The sequence below is a fragment of the Lagopus leucura genome, unplaced genomic scaffold (assembly GCF_019238085.1).
Source record: "Lagopus leucura isolate 7727_CA_CO unplaced genomic scaffold, USGS_WTPT01 Super-Scaffold_100033, whole genome shotgun sequence".
NCBI classification, from domain to species: domain Eukaryota; kingdom Metazoa; phylum Chordata; class Aves; order Galliformes; family Phasianidae; genus Lagopus; species Lagopus leucura.
Window position 1 is genome coordinate 3,974,931 of NW_024962282.1, and position 26,429 is coordinate 4,001,359.

Genomic DNA, 26,429 nt, shown 5'->3' on the forward strand with positions numbered 1-26,429 from the left:
TATCAAATAGACCAAGCGTTGGCACGTGCTGCCTGTTGATACAATATTTTCTCTAATTTAATTTGGATGTCTCATGGGTTAATTAAAAGTGATGGTAATGGGAACTGTAGGGAAAACCTTAGGTCACAGCTTGAGCTGGTGATTGAGCACCTGGTGTAGGGGTGCAGCTGGCTTAGGGAGCACAGTCACATTGTGTGCACCTGTGCTCCTCATGTGACCAGAAGGAGCAGACCCAGAGTGGAGCCCACCTGGGCTCATATAATGGCCAACCACTGCTGGGAGCTCTTCTTTTGGACCTAGGCTACTTCCTGGGGAGTGCTGCATAGTCAGAGAGCCCCTTCACCTTTTGGGTGAGTGCTAGTAACTCTTGGGTGACTCTTCTTTCTGCATATGACTAGTGGTCTACTTGTGAATACTTTCCTGGATGCTGAGAACCTGTCAGAAGCACTTTTGTTTCTTTGTAAGCAAAACAGGGGCAAAAGCTGTTAACTAGTTTTGTTTTCTTCTTTTATCCTTGTTTTTAAATAGATGAGATTAATTCTTTACCTATAAATGATGCTGTTACGTGCAAAGACCCAGTAGAAAGTTTAATAAATCCAAGTGTTCTAGTTTAAGCTTTTCAAGAAATGTACTTGAAAACTTTTCATCCCCTACAGATTCTAAATCTTCTGTATTCTTTCAATTCAAGAAGCGTGGTTTCTGGCTTATGCGAAGTTGAATACTCAGAGGGAGAAACTCAGTGAATGAATTTAGCATATTTCCTTGCTTCTCAATCTGTAAGCGGGTTGTAATTAGTACAGCTGACAAAAAAAATCGATGAAGTCAAAGGGTTTTTTTAACCTGTTCCCTAGCACAGATTGTTCAGTGTCACAGATTTCAGAATAACTATTGTGTAATTTGCTTGGTTTGTTGTGTTTTTTGTTTTTTTTTTAAATGTTACATGCTAATTTCTACGCATGAGATTAAATGAACAAGGAAGCAAGGTCGAATAATAAATGTGTAAAATACATCTGGAGAAGGGACTTTAGTTTTGATGATAGGAACGTCCATTTTGTCAAAAGAGATTTGCTATTTACCTTACAAATTTTCTGATACAGAAAAACTCAAAACCAATTACTTAATAGAGCTGCGTTAGTGTCATTTCCTCCAGGGGTCCATCATCTTGTCTGAGATGACCTAGACTAGGCATCCCAGAGGTTCTGTGGAAAATAGAACAGTATACCTTTAGCATTTTTACCCTTACATTAGAAAATCTTTGCCGAGTCCAAAACCAAGTAGAAATCTTGTACTTTTGCTTTGTCTCATGTGTATGACATAGTTGGAAAACAGTTTCTTTTGGCAATTTTTTTTTTTTATATATTTTTTGAAGATATTCTCTAAATCTGTTCTCTGTAGACAAAATAATGCTGGTGCTTTGGTTTTTTTTTTCCCCATAGAATGTGATCTGTATATGTCCATGTTTCTTGACGTATTCTGTTTTATCGCAGATGAGTCTACTTAAAAAGCAATAATAAAGACCAAACTTTGGTATTAAGTGACTGCAAGATGGGACAAATTCTTCTTAGTGAAAACTTTCACAGCTTCACTATCTCACAATCATTACTTCCTGCTTTTTTTCCTTTTTTTCTTTTTTTTTTGTTGGGTGATGTTAAGAAAAATTGTAAGTCACGTATGTTTTAACATGAAAGGAGTGAGAAATGCTGATTTTTCTGATATATTTAAATGTAATAATAAGAGGAAACAAAAAGTCAAGGAAATCTGTAGCACCTCTGCTTAGGAAATATTCCCAAGATTCTGGTAAATGTTATTTACTGCTGCTTCGGAGCAGTCTTATCTTTTTTGGTTGGTATTACTGCATATATGAAACAGGTAATTAATTTTCTAACAGATGTGATTGTTTTTGCTTTTAATACTTGGGCCATTGTTTATTGAATATGCAAAAAAAAAAAGTGTTTTCATACACAGAAGGCAGTAGGAGAAATGAATCAAGAATGTGATTATTTTTTGGTAATCTTTTGATCTTTTTTGTTATCTCTTTATCAGCCCTTTATTGCATCAATGCAGTAAAGCTTGTTTACTGGCACGGAAAGTTCTGCATGGAAGCACTAAAACGTCACCCAGGATATCCTGACAAAGGGGGAGGAGCTTGGCCAGCGTGACAGCAAGATGCAATTTACTGCTGGAATGTCTACAAGAGGTTTGTAAATTTCAATATAAGCAGTGCTTTTAAACTACTAAACAATGTTGCTACACATTATTGACAGAAAGATAATCCAAATGTGTGTGCTCAGAGTGCAACCTGAAGCACAGCATGCTTTAGGAGATGATTAGATGGTCTAACATGTCTCTTTTCTAGAGGAATACATAGAATTGTTAAATCATTAGGAAGGGAAAAGACCTCTAAGGTCATCTAGTCTAACCATCCACCTACCACCAGTTTTGCCCACTAAGCCATGTCCCTACTTGCCATGTCTACTTGTTTATTGAATGGCTCCAGGGACAGCGACTCCACCATCTCCCTAAGCAGCCTGTTCCTGTACTTTTTCTGTAAGTAAATTGTTCCTAATATCCAACCTGAACCTCCTTTAGTGCAACTTGAAGCCATTCCCTCTCGTTGTACCAAATAATTTGGACTTAACTCTGTTGCTTAAATTCCCATTCTTATATTTACAGTCCTAGATAGTGGTGCACAACGTCATTATTGCACCATAATATTTATGGCAACCAACTGATGTGGAACCTCGAATCTGATGTCTCCATGTTGTAATAACTAAGTGATTTGTGTAATGTAATAGCTGAACTCAGGTTTTGTGTGATCAATATTGCTAATAGAAATTTTTTGAAAACAGTTTCTGTGAAACTACTTAAACACATTTTTACAGGTCTGATAACTCTGTTAATAGTTCCTTTCTTTGATGTTGCTTCTAGCTGCTGCTTGCAGCAGTGAGCATAAACCTGCTGACTGCCCACCTGCTGCCTTTATTGATCATTATCAAAGTTGTCATTAGCAAATATCTAACTAGTCCACTACTAAAATGCCATGGAACAAAATGAACAACTTCTGCAAAAGATCTTTTGTATGTTCATCAAACATGAAAGATCATGTAAAAACTGACAGCTGATAAGGTATGAGCCTGAGTTACCTCTTATTTACACTCTAGTGAAGTCAGTAGTTGTAGTCCAATGTCAAACCAGAATGAATGGGATGAGACTCTCTTAATAATACTTGAATGTTTTTGGTGGTTGTCCTTAAATTTCTGCCAAATACTTGGCCATCCAGAAGAAATGGAGGCCAAATTCATTAACATTTCAAGTAGAAAACATATTGATGTCTGTGTTTTTATCCCAGACTTGTATGGAAAGATGTAAAGTAAATAATCTAATTTTGTGCCAACTGATTCACAACAAATGCTCAAATTTGTGAACTTTTGCATTTCAAAACTAAGCAAATAAACATCCTGAGGAAGAGTTTTTTCAATATGGCTCTTTTAATCTCAACATTTTTATATCCCCAGGCTATATCTATGTCAGTGCTTGCTTGCTTCAGTTTTATTGTGCATCTGCAAGTGCTTTACAGTTATCTTGGCAATAGAGGTGTGAAAATTAAACATACATAAAAGCTACTAAAATACAGCGTTTCTAGGCCACGAGATATGCTGATTATGGCATAAATGAAAGGTAATGTGTCAATCTGCTGCTGGCTACTCCTTCAATCCTCTCTGTACTTAAGTTCGATAAATTTTATGTCTACATATGTTTACTGGAGGGATTATTTTAATCACATCCACATGCATTCTGCACTGCCTATCCAATGACAACCTTGACTCGATGACAGATGCTTTGACTTCGTTTTCAATGCGTTGCAAATCTTTCTGTTTAGTGTCCACTTCTGTAATTAATCTTGGCATTTGATAGTGGTTTTTTTAGTTGTTGTTAAATTATATATAATAATTTTAGTGGCCTTGTTTTGTTTAGCTTTTGAAATCTGTCAATTAACTTAATAAATGTAGAAAGTTTTAATGCAACTGAACTAAGAGACTTGAGCATGGCTTCAAATGTATCACACTTGAAACATAAATATATACATCTTTAATCTCCTTCCAAATATCAGTAAGTGTACAGTGAGGTGATTGGTTAAATTTTTATGCTGTTCACTTTTCAGTTCAGGTAGGATTTTTATATTCCAGAAATAATTTGCATTCTAATAAGTTTTTAAGCTTAGAATTCCAAATTTTAAATACAAGTCATCTGCAAATTATGTAGTGTATTTGTTTATGCTTCTATTAGATAGATACATTCTGAAGTTCTAATTATTAGCTTTTAGCGGTGAAATACTATGTATGTCCTGTGAAAAGCATCTTGTGAAACATTTGGAATACATACAGATCCTTAATGATAGGAATCCAGTCTGAAATTCTGATGTCGAACGCCATGCATCTACAGTATTTGCTCTCAGGGTGAGCTACTGAACTGTTTTCTGGTAATTCAAAGCATCCCTTGCAATTAGACAGCTCAATTTAGTTCTCCTTTTGTTGTGCTGTACGTGTGCTGAAAGCTGATAAGCAATGATCAATAGTACTTTCTTTAGCATAAATGCTTTTAAAATAATTGCTCTTGAATCTTAAAAGATTTGGGGTGGTTTTTTTTTTTTTTGTTTTTTTTTTTTTTTCCTTTTGAAAGCACAGTCTGGAATAGCATAGGGGTTTAAAAGAAAGAATCTGGTGTTTGCATATGATATCATTCAAGGCATGGTCAGGATGCAGTAAACTCCTCTCAGAACAAGTTGACTTGTTTGAAAGAACGTTTTTGAGTTTGATTTGTACTGGTCAACTTTTCTTTCACACTCACACTGACAAAGGGAATGTCTACTATGGAGAAAACAAGGCTACAATACGACTGCAGAACTGTCCAGTGTTTATCACTTACACGTGATTTTACCATGGCACCTAAATGCCCTCAAATCAGAGCTCCAATTGGATTTTAATACATTTAAGCCCAGGTTTTTTGAGTATCTTAAGATATGGGATTGTGACACTTAGAGGTATTTCCTGGCTGCAAGAGGCCACAATGTAAAATAAACAAAAATAAATTAAAAATTATTTATTTTGGAAAGCAAGCAAGAGTTAAAGAATTAAAATGAGTTGTGTGTGGCTGCCTAACAGATATTCAGTAAAGCTGAAAATAGAATCACAGTCTCTTGGCTCCTTAACAGACCAGACTGTTTTGAAGAGGATTCATTAAACAGTTAAGTATTATCAACCATGTTTGTAAGTAGGCACTTGCACAAACAGTATGCATTAAACTGCTGTTTCTTGCCAGCTGGATTCCACATTGGACTTCTTGTATTTAGGATCTGATGCAGAGAACTTCGGATGTGAAAGTGAAGTGAAAGGACTACAGCTGGCTTTCACTAGTTTCATGCCAATTCAAGAGACTTCTTCCCTTCTGCTGCTTCTTTGCCTTCATTTTTCTGGCCTACTGCTGTGGCAGACCTTGGTTAACTAAACACAAGATATGATGTCACCTTGATGACTTACTTTGCACCACTTAAGGGTGATGTGCGTGTTGTCCTCTTTCAAAAAGATGCAACTATCAAGCACTGGAATTGCCTTCCCAGGGAGGTGGTTGAGCAGAAGTGTTCAAGGAAGGCTTAGATGTTTTATTAAGGGATGTGTTTCAGTGGGGGAACAGTGTTAGATCTTCTGCAATAAGTAAACTGTGAAGAGCAGAGAATTAGAGAGATGATTACTTTGACTCATTTTGAGTTAACATGGAAACAAAGATGCAGATTGACTACTGAGAAAACCACTAAATTTATTTTTGCATTGGAACCAAAAAGGCAAAAGAAGTCTAAGGATGGGAAAGTTTTATGAAATAAAACAATCAACAGAATGTTCAATTTTTGATGTTTGTAACATTAACGCTAAGAATCCTTTCTGACTTAATTGCTCTCAAGTATTTTATTGTGAATATTAAGTATGGGGGGAAAGTACATCTGTATAAGATATAAACAAAAGAGAATGTTGTTTTCTTTTAATTAATATTTTTAAATGAGTTATTTCAAAAGTACAATACAGAGTATTTTGCCTGAAATATAGATCACCCATGTTTATGATTGGTATCTTTCCAGGGAGAAAATTTCAAAACACAGTCATCCTTTGTAAATTCCTTTGAACTTTACCCTGTAGCGTCAGCAGGGAGAGTTTATTTGCATACTAATTAGGATTGGTGCAGATTTTAATTCTCAGCAAGATTCAGATATAAGAGAGAAAAGAAATCCAAAATATTCATTGTAAGAAGATTAATTCTTTTTCTGATACTGGTTTTGATTTTCTGTAAAGAATTAAATGTCATGATATCTAGGGCCATACTTTATACATTTTCTCCCTTATTTTTTTTAACAGAGGGGAAGTTGCCATAAAAATAAATCTGAACATATTTCTCCCTTTTATTTATTTGTTCTGTCAATTATTAGACCACGGACTATACTGGAAACCAACTTAATCCTTGCAGAGCACTTTTATTCTCTTCAGTGTATCAGAATTACTTGTTTATAAACGCTTTGGGCTTGTTCATTCCAGTTATGCTTCTACAGCCTGTCTCTGCATACAATACAGTAAGGGAAATAAAGTTTTGTAAGGTGAGAGAGCATTTCTGGTTCAGATGAGATGGACACATGACAAGACTGCAGATCTGATCATGGTAATCTTTAATCCAGGGATTTTGCAAAATACTGTAGTAGGTAATAGAGAGTGTAGTTAAAATGAAATTTTAGGAAATGGGAAAAGCCTACGATAAAGCTTGATTTCTGTTAGAGAATGTATGGTGTGTTACTAGAGAGAGCACTTATTACAAATTTTACATCTCCTGGAGCTGATTGCAAGCCATAGTTGAAGGCAATCTGGATTAACTTTATGAATCTCTAATGAGAAGCATCAAATCAGAATCCATTTATACTCATCCATATACCCAAATGAAAGAAAGTGGAAAGAACTTGGCCAGAACCTCAGTGCTGGCTCTTGCTGTGAGCTTTTTGAGTTCTGATACCTTTTTCTCACCACTGAAGTATCTATGGTTAGTGAAGAGGGAACTTTAAAATACTGTTGGAGCCCTAAACCCAGCTCTGTCATCACTCTGAAAACAAACTGTTACTTTGTTCAAGGCTTGGTCATTTTGTTTATCTCACTCAGCATGAAATTTATGGTGATATAACCAGGAATAACAGTTTTCGTAGTGTTCTTAATATTTGGAATTCAAATCCAGTAGTAACAAGCAATACTTTAAGTATTAGAGAATTCTGTTTCAACACAGTAACAACTGCCTTCCCAATACCTTTCCAAGAAGTTTTACTCTGGGGTTGATTTATTTGTCTTTAATTTATTGGAAAATCACCTGTTGTTTTCACTTAAACATTTGGCTCTAAGAACTTTCACTGTGAGGTTCTCACTGAGTCCTACTGTTTTTGAATACTCTTAAGTCTTTAAGCTCCTTAAGTGCCCTGGTTTTCATCAAGTTAGTTTATGTTTTCCTGTAGAAATCACAGGTAGTGAAGTTTGGATTCAAGGAAATCCAGAATTTCAAGACCTTTGCTTTCACTTTACTTGAGTTGTTGGCAGAGGCCCATGAAAAATGAGAAAAACAGATTCATAATGTGTTGGATACTAGTCTGCTACCTATGAAATGCTTACCAAATCCATTACAAACTGCCTAAAAAATATACCACTGTTGAAAAAATATTAGAATTTATGTGGTTTATGCTTCCTTGGATGTGGAAAAATGTTAGCATTTCATGGTTTAGAAATCATACATAATAGGACAAATTAAGCTTGCCTTGTATTACAATTGTTCATTTAACTTTAATGCTAAGTACACTTTCATAGAAATTATCTTTTGGACTTTGTTTACAGCTGTAAGCAAGATATGTTTTGAATTTCCGAAGTTCAGCTAAAATTATTTAAATTTTAACTGATGTAAACTAGATTCAGTTAGCATATAAAATTAGGAGACTTTTTTTATTCTGATTTTTAGTCATGATATGGTTGAAGTTTGTTCATAAACTGCGACTCACCACGGCTTACCTGATCCAATTGCTACACAACGTAGATGGAAATACACACTAATTCCACTCTCAGAACACAAATATTACTGCCATTAGCAAGAACAAATCTCTGAATGGGTTTTAAATACTCAGATAGCAAAAGCTACTTTCTGTAATTGACTACTTTGGACAATTAGTGCATGCTCATCTTAAGCTAATGACGCTTGTCTGCCAGTACAAAGTCAATTAACTATCTCTGAAAATACAACAATATAGCAGTAATTCACCCCAGGAATATTAGTATACTTTGAAATTGGAAGAGACCTGAAAGAATATGATTATTAAGTGCTTAAGTTTTATGTATTCAAAATCAGTTTTACATCAGTGTGTAGCACTACAGTGTTGTAATTGTACATTAATGGCAAGCAGTATGCTCAGTTTTATGACATCAGTGCAAATCCAGTTAGATCACATTATGTGAAAGCAATGAAAGAAATTATTGAAGGGACTTGGTTGTGAAGCATTCAAATGAAGAAGTGTTACTAGGGTGACAGAATCCAGACAACTAGCAAACATGTTAACATGGTGTGTTTCCTGAGGGCACTGAGGCAGCTGGACAACTTTGGTTCAAATGTGCTGGTAAAAGGAGCTGGAGGCTGACACAGATTCTTTATTTCCCCAGAACATGAAGAAATTTGGAACTTATTACAAGGTGCCAGGATTATTAGAAAAGAGAATCTTGGAGAGTATTGGAGTATCAGTAGAAATAAAATAGGAATTGAGACTCTCAAGGTCAGTTAAAGCCATTGCTGGGAACCAAGGGAGGGGGAAGTCTTCAATCTGGAGAAAAACTGACTTCAAGGGCCTATGAACGGCCTTGTTGTCATCTAAGTAACAGATTACAGGCTAGAACCTGTCTGACTCTTCTGCAAAAATCATTTGCTTGTGGAAACAAGAGTTCCTTCAAAATGGATATGTGAAAGTCAAAATTTAGTGCAATTTCGTTAGGAAATGCAAGTGAATTAGGAGCTCACAGTATGAGAATTTTACCTCTGAGACAGCTGAGAGCAGGAAAACAAAGGAAACATTAAAAAAAAAAAAAAAATTCAATGTCATGGGGATAATGTGTTAGGAAAATATAAATGGACAGAGTTTTTTTTCCAGTCTATTTTTCACAGAAAAGAAAAACATATCTTAAAACCTTTAAGAAACTGGATAACTACTTGTTGGATAATCATAGGAAAATATTTAGATGATGGTATAATAATTCACAGTACCATTTATTTCTTTGTTATGTTGAGCACTTTAAGAAGTGGTAATGAGTGGCAAACTAGGTTGAAATGTGAACACCTTGGCCTTTCATGGAATTACAGTGTTATGCTGATTCAGAGGTGCCTTTCGAGCTTGATGTTGAATCTTGAGACTTTCCTTGCTGCAGTTGTAGTTGAAGTCATGTCAGTCTTGTTCTACTTGTTCAGAACTGATTTGTGTGTCTGAATCATAAATCCTTGCAATTTAAATATTGTAAGGAGTCTTCTTCCCTTACGCTTCCAAAATCTTGTTCTTCCTCTCTTCCATTTAAGTGAATTAAATCAAGTAATCAAATAAATCAAGCAAATATTTACTTGTATCAAGTAAATCAAAGTAATATTTGAAGGAACAATTATCTCATTCATGAACTTATGCCAAAGCTGGATTCTGAAGTTCCTGACCTCTGAAAGATTCCCACAGTTCAGTCTGTGAGACTGACATTTTAATCCACTCCAGAGGTTATGGGGGATAGAAACTTGCATGAAAATGTAAAGACCTCATTATAAAGAAGAAATTATATGAAAATCTTAGGCCCATTTTTAAGGCTTAGAGTTCTAAAGTGAATTTATAAATCATTTGAGCATTTCAGAAACTTGGGGTAATTAGAGCAAATATCTAATAAATAAGGGCTTTGGCTAGGACGCATCTGTAGTCTGCAAGAATATGACCACAGAGCATGAGTGACAGAAGCTACAGCTGCTAGTCTCTTTTATTATCTTCATTTCGTATTTTCAGGAGTGTTACCAGGTTACATACTATAGTATCTGAACTCCTTTTCCATTTTTAAAACTGATGTGGAAAAGAATTTTAAAGCATGGGAATGATAATTCAATTGCTTAATGTCAGGATGGTGTAAGGTGACGTTAACTTTAACTTCTTGTTAAGGCATATAAAAACATTTTTTAACTTCTACATTCCTCTGTTAAAATTTTTGGAAGTGAGCGTAGTAGGAGACAGGAGGAAAGATGTGAGAGAGAGGCATGCCTTTAAAAACGTATGCAAGGAAGTAGGGTGTAGAATTTTTGTCTCTGGAAATCAAGGGAGGAGAAGGAAACCACACCACTTACTGAAAGTGTTTGCCCTAGTGGCGAATTCATGCTTCACTTACACTGGTTGGTGCATCTGTACTAAAGGCAAGTGTCTGATCTATTCAGATTTCTAAGTGCTGGAGACATTCAGCTGGCTTGCTACTTACTTCCTAAATCCTGGCTGAGACTCCTGTGAAAGTGCTTTTTTTTTTGCATACTGATCTGGAGGGAGAGACAATGTTACAGATAAAAGACCTGGGTCTACTTTCTTTTTATACCCTGCTTGAAGGACTGGTGGCACTGGGGGCTTGTGGGACAGTCACTGCTTGAATTTCAATTATGCTGTTTTTCAGCTTTTGGTCAGGTTCTTTTGCACCAAGTGGAGCACAGTGGTGGCGTACTGAGGACAGTGTCCACAGATAACAAGCTACAAAACAGTACTGAAATCTGGCAGGTGTGGATTGTTTTGTTTTTTTTTTTTTTTTTTCCTGTCTTAAAAACATATGTTGAATAAACATAGGCCTTCATTATGTTATGCTTCACAGCTGAAAACTGGTATTGGCTATCCCCTCACTTTCAATCATGCCCTACATATGTTTTATATTCTTTTGATTTCTTGTTTATTTGTGTTACCTTAACTGTAAATATTCCTCTTGATTTATCAAGTGGTTTGGCAGTTAATGCTCGTTACCTATGAGAGACGTTTTCACAAGCAAGTTTTTACAGCACTGGTTATAGTCTGCAGTATTTTGATGTAAAAATAAATAAATAAAAATAACATATATAGATTTGTTCTGTTTAAAATACCCCCACTGTGACACCAGTTTAACATTAAAATGCTGCGTCTTGGGAAATAAATAACTAACATCTATGAAGCTGATGATGGTATAAACCTCACAGCTATTGCAGTTTTGATAAGGGACAGTAATGTCACTAAAGGAGAAGTTGTTTACTTCTCTATCTTTTTATCCATTTGTTTTGTTAATGTCTGTGCAGGATTGAAACTAAGGGACCTTCACTTTCACTTCTGCTTTTAAGAATACTTCTCATACCTGAAAACAAACAACATTTATGGTGACAGTTATTGTAGCCTGTTATAATCTTTTAAGTAATCTTTGTTACTTTCTTTACTCTGAAACCTGTTATTTTAGCACGTGCTTATTTGTTACACATGGAAGAATGGAAGTCTGATGGTGAAGAAGAATCAGGAAATCGCCTGATCACCAGCACAGGGCTGGTAAGTTCAGTTTTTTTGATTAAGATTCAAGCTCTATGAATGAACTTCAAAACTTATGCAGACCACACGTGCATTTTGATGTCTGCTGCATTGCTCCTCACCTTTGGTCTCCTGATCCAAGAGAGATTCCAGTCACGTGCATGTTGCATCTTTAATTATGTATATGTTTTGCGTTACTGAAGGTGCAAAATCCCAGGGAAAAGTTAGAAGGAAACAACTTAAAATGGGCAGTAATGACAGCATAACTTAAAAAGCCACACTCATTTTCAACCCCAGCACCCTTTTTTACCTGAGAATTTTCCAAAAGGAGGTCAGTTTCCAGGTCTTTATAATCCATATTGTTGTGACATTCAAGTTCACTCAGCTATAAAATCCTACTAGCTGTATTGTATCAGTGAAAGCCTGCTTGCTAAGGTAATGTTAATGCTATTGTAGAGGGGAAAAAAAAAATAGTGAGGAATGAGTTGCAGTTTGCAATCCAGTTTCCTGATTTCCCTTAAACTACAGCAGTCACTTTTGTGAGCAAAAAGCTATCTCAGTGTTGCAACATTCTTCGGTCATGTTTAACTGTGAGGCATGTACAATATATATCTGCTCTTTCCAAATTATCTTTAGAGGGTATTTTATTTTATATGTTTTATTCTGGGTTCCTAGAGGAAGTATTTTTGTTGCAGAAACAGGGGTTGCAAAATGGTGTGAGGCATTAACTCTGAAGAGCAGCTGCTTGAATTCAGGCTGGAAGGCTGTCTTTCCTCCCCATATTCCTGCCTAAAACTGTGAATTCCCAAGAGACAACTAGAACAACTAGGTCATTCTTGCCAGTAAAAGAGAGGTTAGAAGAACTGCAGTACTAATTTTTCTGTCTTTGTCATACACATTGTACAGGTTTTTTGTTTTAAGGTATTTGATTTATTCTCTACGTTAAAAGCACTGTGAAGCAGAAGGCTCTCTGACATTATCTATGTTTTTTTGTTTTGTGTTTAATACATTTGTCACATGTATCTGTGCCACCTTGTCGTCAGTTGTGGCCTGTTTCAGTCTAGTTCTGTGACTAATGGGGCAGAGGGACTCATGGACTCCAGGAAAGGAGGAAGGAGGAGGGTAGGCCCAGAGGAGGAAAACAGCAGTACCAAGCTAATGAGAAAATCTTGATTTACAAAATGTGATAGTGAAATTTGAGAGAACACAATATACTGCAGTATAATTGGAATTGAAGCTAACAAATCAAATAAGAGAGAGAACATAGCAGAGACGAGCAGAAAGAGACAAACCTATGGCTCACGAGCAGTTTTATCTTTCCCCCTGAATGGAAAATGGAAATGGAATAGTGAAGTCTTCTGGGAGCTGTAGTTTATCCTTCACTTCTATGACCGAGTGCCCAGAACTATCAACAATCCAATGCTGGCACTGCAGCATTAACTCTTTAAGTCCCAGTGCATTACATGATGTTATGATGTGGAATACCGATAATAAAAATCATAAAACCATGGCACACCTTCAAGGAGATACTTTTGAAAAAGCTTTGCTTTAAAAAATAAGCCTTTTCCATCTCTAATTTGATATCAGATAAACTCAGGTGGAACAGTCACAGTAATTAATGAGGTAATACTTTCTTGAAGGGATCAAGACTACTTCTAATGATCAGTGAAGGGAGGTGAAGCTTTTGTAATGAATTTTGAGTTGGGTTTCTGTCCAAAACTAAGTTAGCAAAATCACCTCAAAGGAGAACAATCTGATTTTTCAAGGCTACACAATGGTCATTTGTTAGGAAGAGCAGTAACATTTTATACAGAGTTGTTCTTGAGGTCTAAATTTCTACAGTTTATTGAAGAGTTCATTTTTCAGAAATGACCATTTTTTCCAGTTCCATCATGCTGAAAGATGGGATAGAGCTGTGATTCTTACCACACACTGTTGAGGATGTCTAATGGAAAATCAAGCTCTCTTAAGAGTATTCTCACTTAGTCATCCAAAATCATGAGTCATGTCACAAGAGCATGCTGCCTTAGCAGTTCTAATTTGATCATTCAGTTTTTCTGCACTTACACGCTCAAATCCTAAATATCCCAGCACATGACCTAAAGCTGCTTCCAACAGTTTCTTTTTGCATAGTTGAAATAGGGGACAGAGGTCTATTTTGAACTGGGAACACCAGAAAATCACTATGAATGAAGATAACTAAGTGACTACTAGATTGCATTTTAAGAAACTTCATTGCAGGCATCTGGTCACTTTCCAGATAGTTCTTGGAGATTCTGTGATGCCAGTGATTTTATTTGTAGCACATTCCTTTTGGTATTGTATCTCTGTCTTCATTTGTAACAGCATTTTCAAACTTTCATTTACAGATTCTAAGTACAGAATTGTAATAGAAAACTGCAATGCGTTTGAAGCACAGTTGCATGCAATATTGCCATTTGTTATGAATTCTCCCTGCTATTTGTTACCATATTATAGAGGTCACATTGAGCTTGAAGCAGTGTTTTACCAGATAAAATCTTATAGGGCCTGAGTCTGTAGGTTTTCTGTATGATTTTTCAAGGAAGCTGAGAGCTATGTTTGAATTGCTCATAGGCTTATATCACTGCAGAAACACGTTTTTTGTAATGTAGAGGAACCTCAGTGGAATTTGATGTGAAATAGAATCTCATTCCTTATTTAAAGTATCTAAACTCTTAAATACACCCATACAGCAGAAGGTAATGTGTGCCACATGAAAGATTTCTTCAAACAGTTCTGTGTCAGCATTATACAAAGTTCTGTAACATATTAATGAGGTCTGAACACCACAGCATTCCTATTTGATGTTAGTGGCTTAACAACAGTATTCGCTTTAAAAATTATTTTTTTATTTTTAAAATTAATTTAAAAATTAATTTTACTTTTTTTTTTTTTTATACTAAATAGAGTTTGTTTCAATTCACCCTGCAAGACTAACAACGTTCCTGTTTTTCTTTCATATCATGTTTGCACAGTAATAAAAGATGAGACAGAATTAACTAGTACTTGTGTATTGTCAGTATGTCGGTTTGTGCTACGACTAAGGAGAGGAAATCACAATTATGTTGTATTGCTACTTGCTTTATTCCCTTTAAGAGTGTTGTTTTCCTTCTTGAAATCTATCCAAATAGATACAAAAAGGAACTAGATGGGTGAAATCCTGAATACACAGAGTATCAGTAAAAGACAGGTTAATCTTAAGGATAACATTTTTCACATATATCAGATCTCAGACCTTACACTTCTCAAGTTTAGCATCAATCTTAAAGGGAAATATAGGCAGTGCCTTTGAAGTATAGGAGGTAAAATCTGTACAGCTTATTGAAAAAACAAGGCAGCAACAGGAGCATTTGTGTTATAGCCGTTATAACCTACTGATGCCTTTCTGTTCTGAAAGTGCATTTTTTTTTTTTTTTGTTTCACTGGCTTGTCAAATCATTCCTTTCTGTTTCAAGTGCTACTTATGTCTTTATCTTCTGAATTAACCCTAAGCTATTTGTGTAATTCCACCAGGTAGTAACACAATTTCCACCACAATGAAAGCTCATTGATGTGAAAAGGATCAGTTGGTCGGTATTTTTCCTCCTTTCTTGCTCATTCTTCTCCTTATGCACCTCCTCCTTTCCTTGTGTTTTCTCTGGAGTTTCAAGACACATTCCTGTACATATACTGCTCAGGTTTGATGATGTGACTTTATTAATTACACAGGGAGAGAAGTAGCAGATGTGAAGGAAAGAAACAAAAACAATGAGTGAGTTTAGTAGATACAAAGAGAGATGTTGGAAGCATGTAAGCCTGGACATTACAGATGCCAATGAAAATACTGTGAGAAGATGCCCTTCAGATTTACTTTAGGAATTATTTTAGTTCACAGGAAACATTTGGAACAGAAGATTCTGAGTCTATTCTTTTTTTTTTCCTAGGACAGATGCACTATTCTAAATTGAAATAGAAATGGCTTGGAATAAAAGTACAGGATTTAGGACATAGCATCTTCTCCCATGATCAAGCACCCTAATCATAACATTACGTGCCAAAAGTTGCTAAGAGAATGTACAATTAAGATGAAGTCACTTTGAGTAAGAAAATGTACCTTTTAATAATTTGTAGTGCTGTCTGTTCACTTTTTTGCTGCAAAATTCAGATTCTTCCCTTATGGGAGATGCATCCAATAGTCAGAAGGAGGTAGCATAATTGAAGTAAGGAAGCAGGAGCTTGTTTCTTCCCACAAGAATACACCTTTATCTAATTGTCAAAATGCAACATTTTACTGTTAATAAGTATTCCTTGTGGAGGTAACATTGCACTTCTCTCATCCATATTCTTTTCTTTTAGGTTTCCCACAGTTAAGAGTCTGTTTCTCAATTATTTTTCTTCAGATTGCATTTAGAAAGGCAAAGGAATTCCATTCCTTGTGAGCAAGTAACTTAAAATATGATTATCTGGATACTGACTGAATGCCTGATCTTCCCCAGCATCCTCTTTATTAAGCCATATTCAAGAGCTGAATTTTTTTGACACATGATCTTTTTGACACTCAACCGACTATGGCAGGAAAACAGTTTTTTTTTTTTTGTGAACTTGCCTAAGATATTTCACAATTCTTTGTAACATCAGTTTCCGGGTAATTGAAATACCATATGATCAATGGTACAGTCTCAAAATGCCTCTCTTAGCTGCATAAACATTGGAAGATTACTTTTTTTTTATCGTGCCCCAAAGCTTATAACCACTTCCATTTTGTTTTTTTCAACAATTCCATCTATAACTTTAATGCAGATTCTTCAATGAAGTTATTAACTTCTAATTTTCTATTAATATATTAAAATCTTCTTTTGCTTATACTGAAGCTTTCTATCCTTTAAGAGCCTGAGTTTTAGCTAACGTATTTTGGAATTGAAATTTCGTAGGCAGTTTTGCAATTATGTGTTTGACTACATAATCCATTTTCAAGCAATAAAAGTGTTGCCACCGCAATTAGTGTCATAACGAGCCAGTCACCACCATTGGATCCCTATGTATATCTAGAATTCATAACTTTATTCTTCTCAGTACTATGAAGTATTATTCTCAGTTACTGTAAACATATTGCATTCATATATTTTGTTTTTGTGCGCTTCTACACAGTCTTTGTTTGCAGCCTTGCAATGCTCTTACTATACTCATTAGAGAAAATAAAGCAGAATACTCTTCAGAAACAACATAACCTCTAATTGCACGACTAGGAAGAGGGAGCACTATGTGGAGAGGAATGATATTTATTGAGCTATTTATATTTCTGTTCTCATTTTTTGTAATTTTTGGACTTGGATTTGTGGACTTTCTTCTTAGAGAATGAACCCAGTTAGCAATATGTTACAAATATGGTGACTCATCGCTGCTAGTTATTAATGAGCAGAATCCTAATGGTAGCTGAATGCCTGTTATCCGCTCTCAGTATTTATACATGCAAATAGCTTCCAAAATAAAAAAAAAAAAAAAAAAAAGAGGTCTTTAGAGGAAAATAGGCTTACTGCCATACAAATTGCAGAATTCTTTTACATCCAACAACTTTAGTCTGGTTAGTAGCTGATAGTCCATTTTCTTCTTTAGTAAGATAGATGACTTTCTGAAGTACATTTCCCAGTTTATTTTATTCAGGAAAAAAATCCATTTTTATAAGCTTGAAGACTGATGATTCAAAGTAACGCACTGTGAAAAGTGACAACAATAAGAATAATTATTTGAAAGTATACGTACCGCTGATTAGAGCTAAACCTTGAATGTAGATGCCCTATTGAGGGCCCATGAACACCAAAATCTATGGGTGTAACTCTACTTGTAAAGACATCTAACTGCCAATTTCCAGAGAGCTTCAATGATGCAAGTTTTGATAATTTTTCTTACATTTAAATGCTCTGCTGTGGTTATGCAAAAGTTTTAGTTATTCCGTGTTGAATGCCACAGTCATTCTTCTACAGTTACCTATTCTAGGTAGTTCTGACATGTTTGGGATATTAGCAGGAACTGTGATCTCACCTCTCAGTTGCAGTGTAGGCAGTTTAAGTGTCCTAAGTATGGCTCATACGTTAACTTTTATTCAGAAGCTCAGAACTGAGATATCTGAGAAGAACCATCAGGGAGAGATTGCACTGCTGCTGCTCTTGCTGTATTTGTGCACAGAATGGATTTAGGCTTCAGTGCTGCCCCTTGGAAATTTCCACTGGGCTCCACAGAACACTTCTAAGTCCTTTGGCATAAAATAGACAACTCTTTCTGCTATTGTCGTTATACAGGAGATATGCTAACATCCTATTCACTCTGAATAAGTGGTTGATTATTTATTTATTTTTTTTTTTTTTCATTTATGGAATCAAGCCCAGAGTATTTACCTCCCATATTTATGTTTGGCATCAACTCAGTGTGGTGTGCCCAGAGGCAGCTACAGCACATCCACCAATCTTCTGCTTTTCTTCTATCTTTCACCATCTCATTAGCCATGCCAGGACTTGTAGTCTCCAGTTGTGAATGGCTTTATTCACCAAATCATCATTTCACACCATTGCCATGTCTTGCAAATGGAGTACCTTAACCTTGAAATGCTGTCTCTGCTTTCTCTGTTGTTGTTTCTACTAAGATTTGTATATAGTAAGTATGTAGAGTGTGCAGATGTTACTAAGCTGGTTCTAGTGATGAAAGATTGAATAGTCTGAATGCAGGGTCAGCTGCAGAACAGGACCACCTTCTTTTATTGCAGGAGATGTGAGATGTGTCTTCTACTAGGCATAGCACATGTTCTAAGGGATATTTTTAAACAAGTCATTTTCCTGGATGTATGCTCTTAAGGTTCTTTTTAGGATGTAGAAAAATACCAGAATATTAGAAAACCATCTACTGAGTTAGATTTCCAATTAAAATGTAAATAATGTCCTGAAGTCTCGATGGTAGAATTTTCCTATGCTACCAACCTCATGAGATATAACTCCTCTGTGCAGATATTTGTACTCAATGAATGTTCCATAAAGAGATGTCATGGATGACAGACCCTATTTGTTCATTCACAGGCACTAGATGAATTGCAGTGTATGCAATTCAGACAAGCGTCCTGTCTATGCTGTGAATAGATTTCTAAAAATCTTTACTTTAGCAATAATTTAGGATTGATTAATACTTATTTCTAGTAAGTCATGAGATTAGATCATATGATTCTTAACAGCAGTTAATTGGCACTTAATCATCAGCCAGTTTAACACAGTGATTGAACAGAATTTGTTTCAATTAAAACAGCAACTTAAAGATTTGAGCATGGTGTGACTCACAGGAGACTTAGTGCAGGGTAGTGGGGGATTTCTAAAGTCATCTCTGTGACCAAAGATTTCCCCCTGTGTGAATTACCCTTCTCCTTTGCTGGTATTTGTCAGCATGTGAGTTGTGATCCTCAAACCTGTTTAAAAACCTATTCATGACAGTCTATGAATTACGCTGGGGACTAAGTTGAAGTCAGTTTACATGAAGTTTTCTTTACAAGTATTTATTTGGGAAGAGTGGCTTTATTGGACAGATTGTGATTTCAGAGATATACTCTGCTCCACAGTACCTTTACAATGAGTCTCCACTACACCTCTGTTTTGAGTGCTTTCTTCAGAGAAAAACACTTTTTACAAAGCAACCACTAGAGAGTGAAGGAGAATGTATTGAATTCTAGAGAGGTTAGTAGAACTGTGATGCAGCAGCAAGCTGATGAAAAAATTAAGTGGGAAAGGTGCAATCTACTAATAAGCTATAACGTTAGACAGGCTGGAATATCTCATTTACAAACTCCAGTGATAAACTGTGGTTTGAATATGTGATAATTTTTGAAATAAAATGGCCTTATTTTCTAATCCTAATTACAAACCATTCACTGACTTCTCAGATGATACCCAAATTACGAGTAACTTGTATGATCTTTGGTTTTACCCTTTTCCTTGAAAATTCCAGCATTGAACGGACTTCAGAGAATGCCAGAAAAGAGGCAGAATATTCCAAAACATTAAGAAATTAGTTTTATTCCAAGTACAGGAAAATGGGGGGGGGGAAATCCTGTTGCACTCTTCAAAGACATTTGCATGTTCTTTTTTATGTATGTGTTCTATTATGAAATGTATTAATGCTTAGGGAGAGAAGGCTGTTGCCATAAGCAAGATTGGTAATTTATTCAGACACTTTTGATTATTATTTTTTTCATCCCCACAGACAAGAAGCAAAACCCCCCAAGCACTGGCTGTATCAGAAAAACCCTTCATTTATTATTCCAATATAAAACTCTTCTCCCCTAATCTTTTGAGTTTATTCAGTAGTTTTATGGTGCATAAAGGGTTTAGGTTTCTTTAATTACTTTTTGTGATGCCAAATGGAATAATGGAATAGAGTGAATCTGTCCACCGATTAATTTAGCAAAAACCAAGTGAGTACTGCATAAGTCACAACACTACATCAGAACAGGATCTGAAATTGATTATGTTAGCTCACTGTTTCGTTCAAGTTGTAATTCTGTGCCATGCCTCTCAGAATCTTTGTTGCTTCAGTATTACTGTTTACGTAATATGCAGGAAGGAAATTACTTACACTGATCTAATTTCAGTCGAGTTTCTTTCTCCCTGGAGATACCACAGATATCAGGTAGTTATCTTTGCTGTCTTCTATGGGCACAGGAGAATTAATCTTTTAGTAATTTATTATTTTTTTTAAATGATCTTTCAGCTCGTGAATCTTTTCTTCAAGCTGTGAACTAAATGTATTGCCATTTACGCTTCTTGAATTTATAGTTCAAAAAGCACAAGATACTATTGTCTTCTCCTGAGGTCACAAGAATGAGAATGGTATTGTCCTTTGAAAGATTCTTGTTTGTTATCAAGAGTTTTATTGCTATTAACTGCTGGGCTGAGGTGGAAGTTATTTAGGGATCTAGCAGAATAGAGAAAGTGTCCAATAAAACATGGAATTGAGGGTAAAAAATGGAGAGTATGAAAAAAGAAATCAGAAAAAGACTCAAGAACAGAGAAAATTAGGATAGGAAAAGAGCAGAGCCTTATAGCTAGCACAAGTGTATATCCTTATCAGTCTTCCACTTCCCTGTATTTAAATTTGTAGAAAAGTGTTGAAAGGCATAATTGTAGACAATCAAATCCAGTTCTTTGCAAGTTCACATACACATTTGAGCTCTACTGTCAGGTCCATTTCACCCTAAAAAGCTCAAAATAAAAAATACAGTTGAATGGCCAAATTTTCAGGGTTTCAGCTGGATACAATATTCAGTTTTTTCTCCTTTTTGATATTTAGGATTCCTTCACTATTTATTGTACCCAGAATTTCCCCAAGAGAAATAGAACAGTTCATTTTCAATATGCAAATTATTTTTGGCTTTAAAACATTTATTCAGTAGGAGGTAAGCAAAAATCTAAAATGAACCATATTGTAAGTGCTTGAAATGAAGTCTGTAATTATGTACTATTACGACTAAAAATGCTTCTTTAATCAAGAAATAAACATGTAATTAGGACAGAAATACAGATTTAGAGTTGGACTTTCTACTGAAGAATGCTAGTACTATTCTTAGTAGTAGAAATAGTCAAATAATACATCATTTCTGGATGGCATGAATACTTTAGTTATTTAGGAGATGTAATTAGGTTTCCTATTTATCTATTTTCATTAATCTCTCTGTTCAGGACGTTTCTTCCCATCTCATTTTTCTACCCTAAGCAGCCCCTATTATGTTAATGTTTATGCCACTGACAGACTGTCATGTAATGCAGTATTTCGTTTTAGATTCTGTAGGATTTGGTTTGATATGACCTGATTATTTAATATACCAAAGGAAATCTTCCTTTCTCTAAGTTTGAAGAAGACAGCTGTCTCAGCTATGTGAACTATAGCAACACTAACACACTGTCAGGAAGCCAGGGCAAGAGATATTTTTTCTGGGATGAACATAATTTTTCCATTCAGATGTTGTACAGATGATGGCAGAAAGTCAATCCAATTACTGTAATATGCCACTGTTTAGCTTTTTTGTATGTATTTCTGGCTTTTGTGTGGTGTTGGTGACAATTTCTTTATAAGATAACCTGCTGATAATTTTGGATTATATGTAATAAATTGTATGTGATAGTGGAGTATAGTATTGTGCTTTGATAAATATGAGCAAAAAGGATTGTGAGTACTGCATTAGAACAATTATGTCTTTTTATTTGGGAGTTCAATCACGCGGCTTTAATATCCTCTGGAAATGTTTTTGTGTAGTATACGTGCTCTTGTACTACATGGGTAGGAACCTCCACTGTGTACTGAGTTAGAGTCTAGCATCTGTTTCCTTTTGATGTCTCATTATCTGTCACTGCAGTTAATTCAAAGATGGCAAAAACCTTGAAATTTTACTTTATTATACAAAATATGTTTTTATCTACAGTATCTTTAGTTAGCTTCTTTAGCATCAAGAATAAATTACAGCCTTCAGAAGATTCATCCTGCTGATCCACACTACCAAGGTTTTGTATTTCAGCACTGTCTTTTTTGGAATCAGACTTAAAATTGGACTGTACTAAAAGCTAGAATACATTTTTTTTACTGTAAACTTTCATTAGAATGGATTCTTTGGAGACTGACTTTCACAGACAGAAGGCATTCTGAAAGGATGTTCTGCTAGGATTAAGTATTTCAGTCTGTAGCATTTAGTTATTTGAACCTGAAGACAAATACATACATTTTAGTAATTTCTGCAGGTGTATACATAAATACAACAACAACAAAAACTCAGAATCCATTAGACAGACTTGCACAGACTTTGCCTATGCAGCTATAAAAGTCCTGTAGCAATGCTCTGCATTTCTGAAGCCTCGTGCTTGGATTGTTAGACTAGTACAGAAATTGTGTGAGGACTTAGTCCTGTTCCACTGATGCATTCCTTCTGTTATCCTCTCCGTGTATCCGTATCTGAATATTCAACGTTGTGCTTTTTTGTTTGTTTGTTTGCTTTACATTTGGGCTTATCTTCCCCTTCACTGCATAAGAAGTACCATTGTTTTTGCATTATTGGTAACCATTCCTAGAGGGAAATAGAAAAAATAAAAAATAAAAAACCTAGTAGCCTTTTTATTCATAGTCAGTTGTGAGTTTAAAAGCAGACTAGAAGAAAACTGTCAGTAAATGAAGTATAGGAAAAGTTGCTAAGATTTAAAAGTAGATTCAGGATTGACATTAAATTATAAATACACTCATTTAAATTGTTCTGAAGATGAAAATGATAATAATCTTCTGTGCACAGTTGCAATGTAGTGCAATTTGCATGGGGATAACTGAAATTAATGACATTTGTGGTCAAAAGCCCTATCAAAAGTAATTAGGTGTTTAATTTTTTGATAACAAAGAATGCTACAGTGTTAGGTCATTTCACTTAAGAGAAGGTGAAGAAATAAAAATGTATAAATCTCTTCAAGCTATTTCTATGTTATTCCTGAAGTGAATTTTCAATAAGAAAAATTCAGTAGAGGTTACAGCCAACTGAAAAAGTCTTTGGAAAAAGAGTGCACTGAAGAACTGAGAGTTTGTGATGCAGTTTGCTAGTACTTGGAATAGAAGAGTATTCTCTGATTTTGCTCCTTTTGGGAAAAGCAGTTTGGACCAATCTACTTCTAGAGAAGCTAAGAATTAAACAAACCATATACTTTGATGAGCATGAAGAACAGTTTAGATCCTGAAGAGCATATGGACAATATTTTGAAGGCTAATATTGTCATCCCTTGCATGAATCTGAAAAAGATACAGCAGTAAATGTACGTTAGCTGTTGATGTTGAATATTACAGTATGTTACCAATTAACAGAGTTATGAATTAAACTTCACTATTAACTATGAATTAAACTTCACTATTAAATCTACAGCAGCTATTTCAGCCCCAAAGAACTCAATAGCAAGCATTTATTAGAACTGAAACCACCTTTCTGCAAGGACTGTGAATCCTTTTTTTTTGGTGGCAAAATGAATGGTTCCCTTTTTACTATGTACTTGTTTTGTAGACATGGTTGAAAACAGCAGGATTGAGAACAATTATATCAGTGGCTGCATGCAGATTGGATACACACCAAGTCTTTACTCAGAAGTTATTGCATAAATACACAACAGAAACTGAAGCTGACAAAAAGAAGCAATTAATATTTCCATCTTGAAAGAATTATCATTGTGTTACTCTGATTTGTAAATCTTAGCAATGTTACTGGACCTCTCTATGTGGGTTTCTTCTAATGAGTGTTAGATGTTAACTGTTGGGTCTGGTCTGGACATCTGTGACAGTCTGGAGTGTAACTGAAATGTTTCCTAGTTGAGCGCTTCTCTGAGCTATGAAATCATCAAGCTGTGATACATACCTGATATATAATCAGCAACTCACAGCATGGCATTGTTGAGGATTCAACTGGCATGAAAACGGTACGGAATTGCTCTGAGAAAAGTAATCTGTGATCAGCTTCAGGAGGGAAATGTCCATTTTCTGTGACTTTACAATGAAATGTTCACAGAAGAACGAAGAGGAAGTTTGTAAGTGTAGTCTGTATTGTTTCAGAAGGAGAAAAGCAATCCATGATTTGCTTATCTGTTATTTTTTTTTTTCCCCTAGAGGTATATTCAAAATGTGTATTTTAAAACTGCGGAAATTAGAAGACTGTAATGGAAAATGTAATTTTAGACTTGGGACCTTTCTTAAGAACTTGCTGCGTTTCATGTTTTTGATCAGTTTTTCAAGCAACGGTACACTGGACTAACTTAAAGATTTGTGGAGCAGATTTTTGAAATTGATTAACCAAAAGGTGTGATTAGCTATTGCCCCTTTCACTTCTCTGAGGTACTTTCTATCTTGCATGGTACATTTCCTAGTGCAAAATATATTGTCTACCTCAAAGGCAACTTAATCAGTACATAGTGCCCATTATTTTGAACTTATTGCTAAACTCAGTAGGAATATTAATATTTCCTGTGATCTATTATTTGGTCTTTCCATTTATTACCCTGCAGTTGAGTTATAAGCTCACATAGAAAATGCCTGTGTGTTTAATCTGCAAAGCATTCAGAGTTTTTTTTGGCACTGAGTAAAAAATCAGCAGTAAGTCACAAATATTTGTAAACCTTTGAAGGAATTCCAACAGAAAAAAAAAAAAAAGAAAAAAAAAGTACAGCTTACAGGATCCATTGCTAATAAATATTTTTCCAAAATTGGAGCAAATATTTGCAATCTATAGTGCAGTCTTTTGAGGTGATTATTGTAACCTGGCAGCAACAATTTGCATTTCAATATATGAGTAAGGGATTTTAAATATTCATAAATATCTTCTAAAAATTTGAGCAATGCCTTTTCCAGTGGTGAGCAACAGCAGCATTTAAACTAGGCTAACGTTGCTAACTATGAGACCCAATTTCTTTGGTATTCCACCAGTGTCAGATTTAACTTATTACTTTCCTCAGTGATTAAATAGTAGTGTGGCCGGATGAAAAGCTGTATAGTAAAACTACTGACTACTTCTGATCACTTAAAAAGATGATGAAATACAAAATTTGAAATTGTTTTTAGGGTCAGGAAATGTATACTTAGCTTGAACTACTAATACCTAGGCAGTAAAATGGTAAGATTTTCTCAGTAGGAAGAGAAAATCTTGGACTAAAGCCTTGGAAAATTACACATTCAGAAAATTTTAAATGGAAATTGCACTATTTCTTAGCACAGCTGTGGCATCTTCCTTAAAGCCTTGTGTAACCTGTTCCGTTAAGTCAAGGAGCCATATGAGGAACGGCAGTGTAAAAAAGAATTGCAGGCATGGAAATTGATAGTTGTCTTGTTCATTTTCTATTAAACCATCTGTGCCCATCAGTGAATCTCTCACTAACACGGGGTATTTCCACTCAAAAGGGAGCAGTGCCAACTTACATGCCCACAGCTTTTTTTCCAACTATATATTCAAATCTCTCTAAAAGCTTTAAAAAGAACTTAGGGATCTGTTTTACAGTCTCACCTAAGGCAATGCTGATCTTAATACAGCTCTGAGGCCCTCTTGTTTCTTAGGTATCAGGGTGTCTCAGTATTCCGAACTGCTCAGAGGAGGAAAACAGAGCTTTAGCGTTGGTATGGTATACTGCAAAACCAGTAGCTGCAGGAGACTGATATGATATGGGAGTGTCCATGTAGTTGATGTGAATTTATTTTTTAAATCTCATTTGGTGAGTTGGCCCCAGCTAACAGCTGTTCAGTCGTTGGCCCCCACCCAAAGAGAAAACTTGTGGTTTGAGACAAAAAAATTTGGGAAACAGAAGAATGAAGAGAGAAAGAAAATGCCTAAACCAAGGTTGCATTGATTCACCATCCCCCCTAAGCAGGCAGATAGGACTAGACTGTCTATGACCAGTGCTTGCATCCCCCAGGTCATCTTTCCTCAATTTTTCATCTGAACTTGACTTTTTACAGCTTTATAATCTTTTGGTCAGTTTGGGTCAGTTGTCCAGGTTATAATCCTTTCCAAATTTTTGCCCACTTTTGGCTGACACTGAGGGGGAAAACTGGGAAAAAACCAAAACCTCAATGCTGTACAAGTATTTCTTACAAATAAATAAAACACTGGTGTGTTATTGGCGCTGTTTTAGTAACAAATCCAAAACGCTATATCATATGGGCTGTTACAAAGAAATTTAACTCCATTCCAACCATATAGAAAACACTCAGTTTCATGATTTAGAACACAGTTGAATGACGTTCACAGTCATCAACAATTACAAGAGTAATAGATGATGAACGTAGAATCATTGATAACTGAGTC

The 26,429-nt window shown here is 35.4% G+C and overlaps 1 long non-coding RNA gene across 1 annotated transcript; it reads left to right on the forward strand.

Moving 5' to 3' along the window:
- The first annotated feature begins 299 nt into the window (after positions 1 to 299).
- Positions 300 to 23,857, forward strand: LOC122185942. Its single transcript, XR_006180998.1, has 5 exons — positions 300 to 350; positions 2,044 to 2,197; positions 10,731 to 10,831; positions 11,529 to 11,614; positions 23,649 to 23,857. It is a non-coding gene; the product is annotated as an uncharacterized LOC122185942 (long non-coding RNA).
- Positions 23,858 to 26,429: the final 2,572 nt, after the last annotated feature.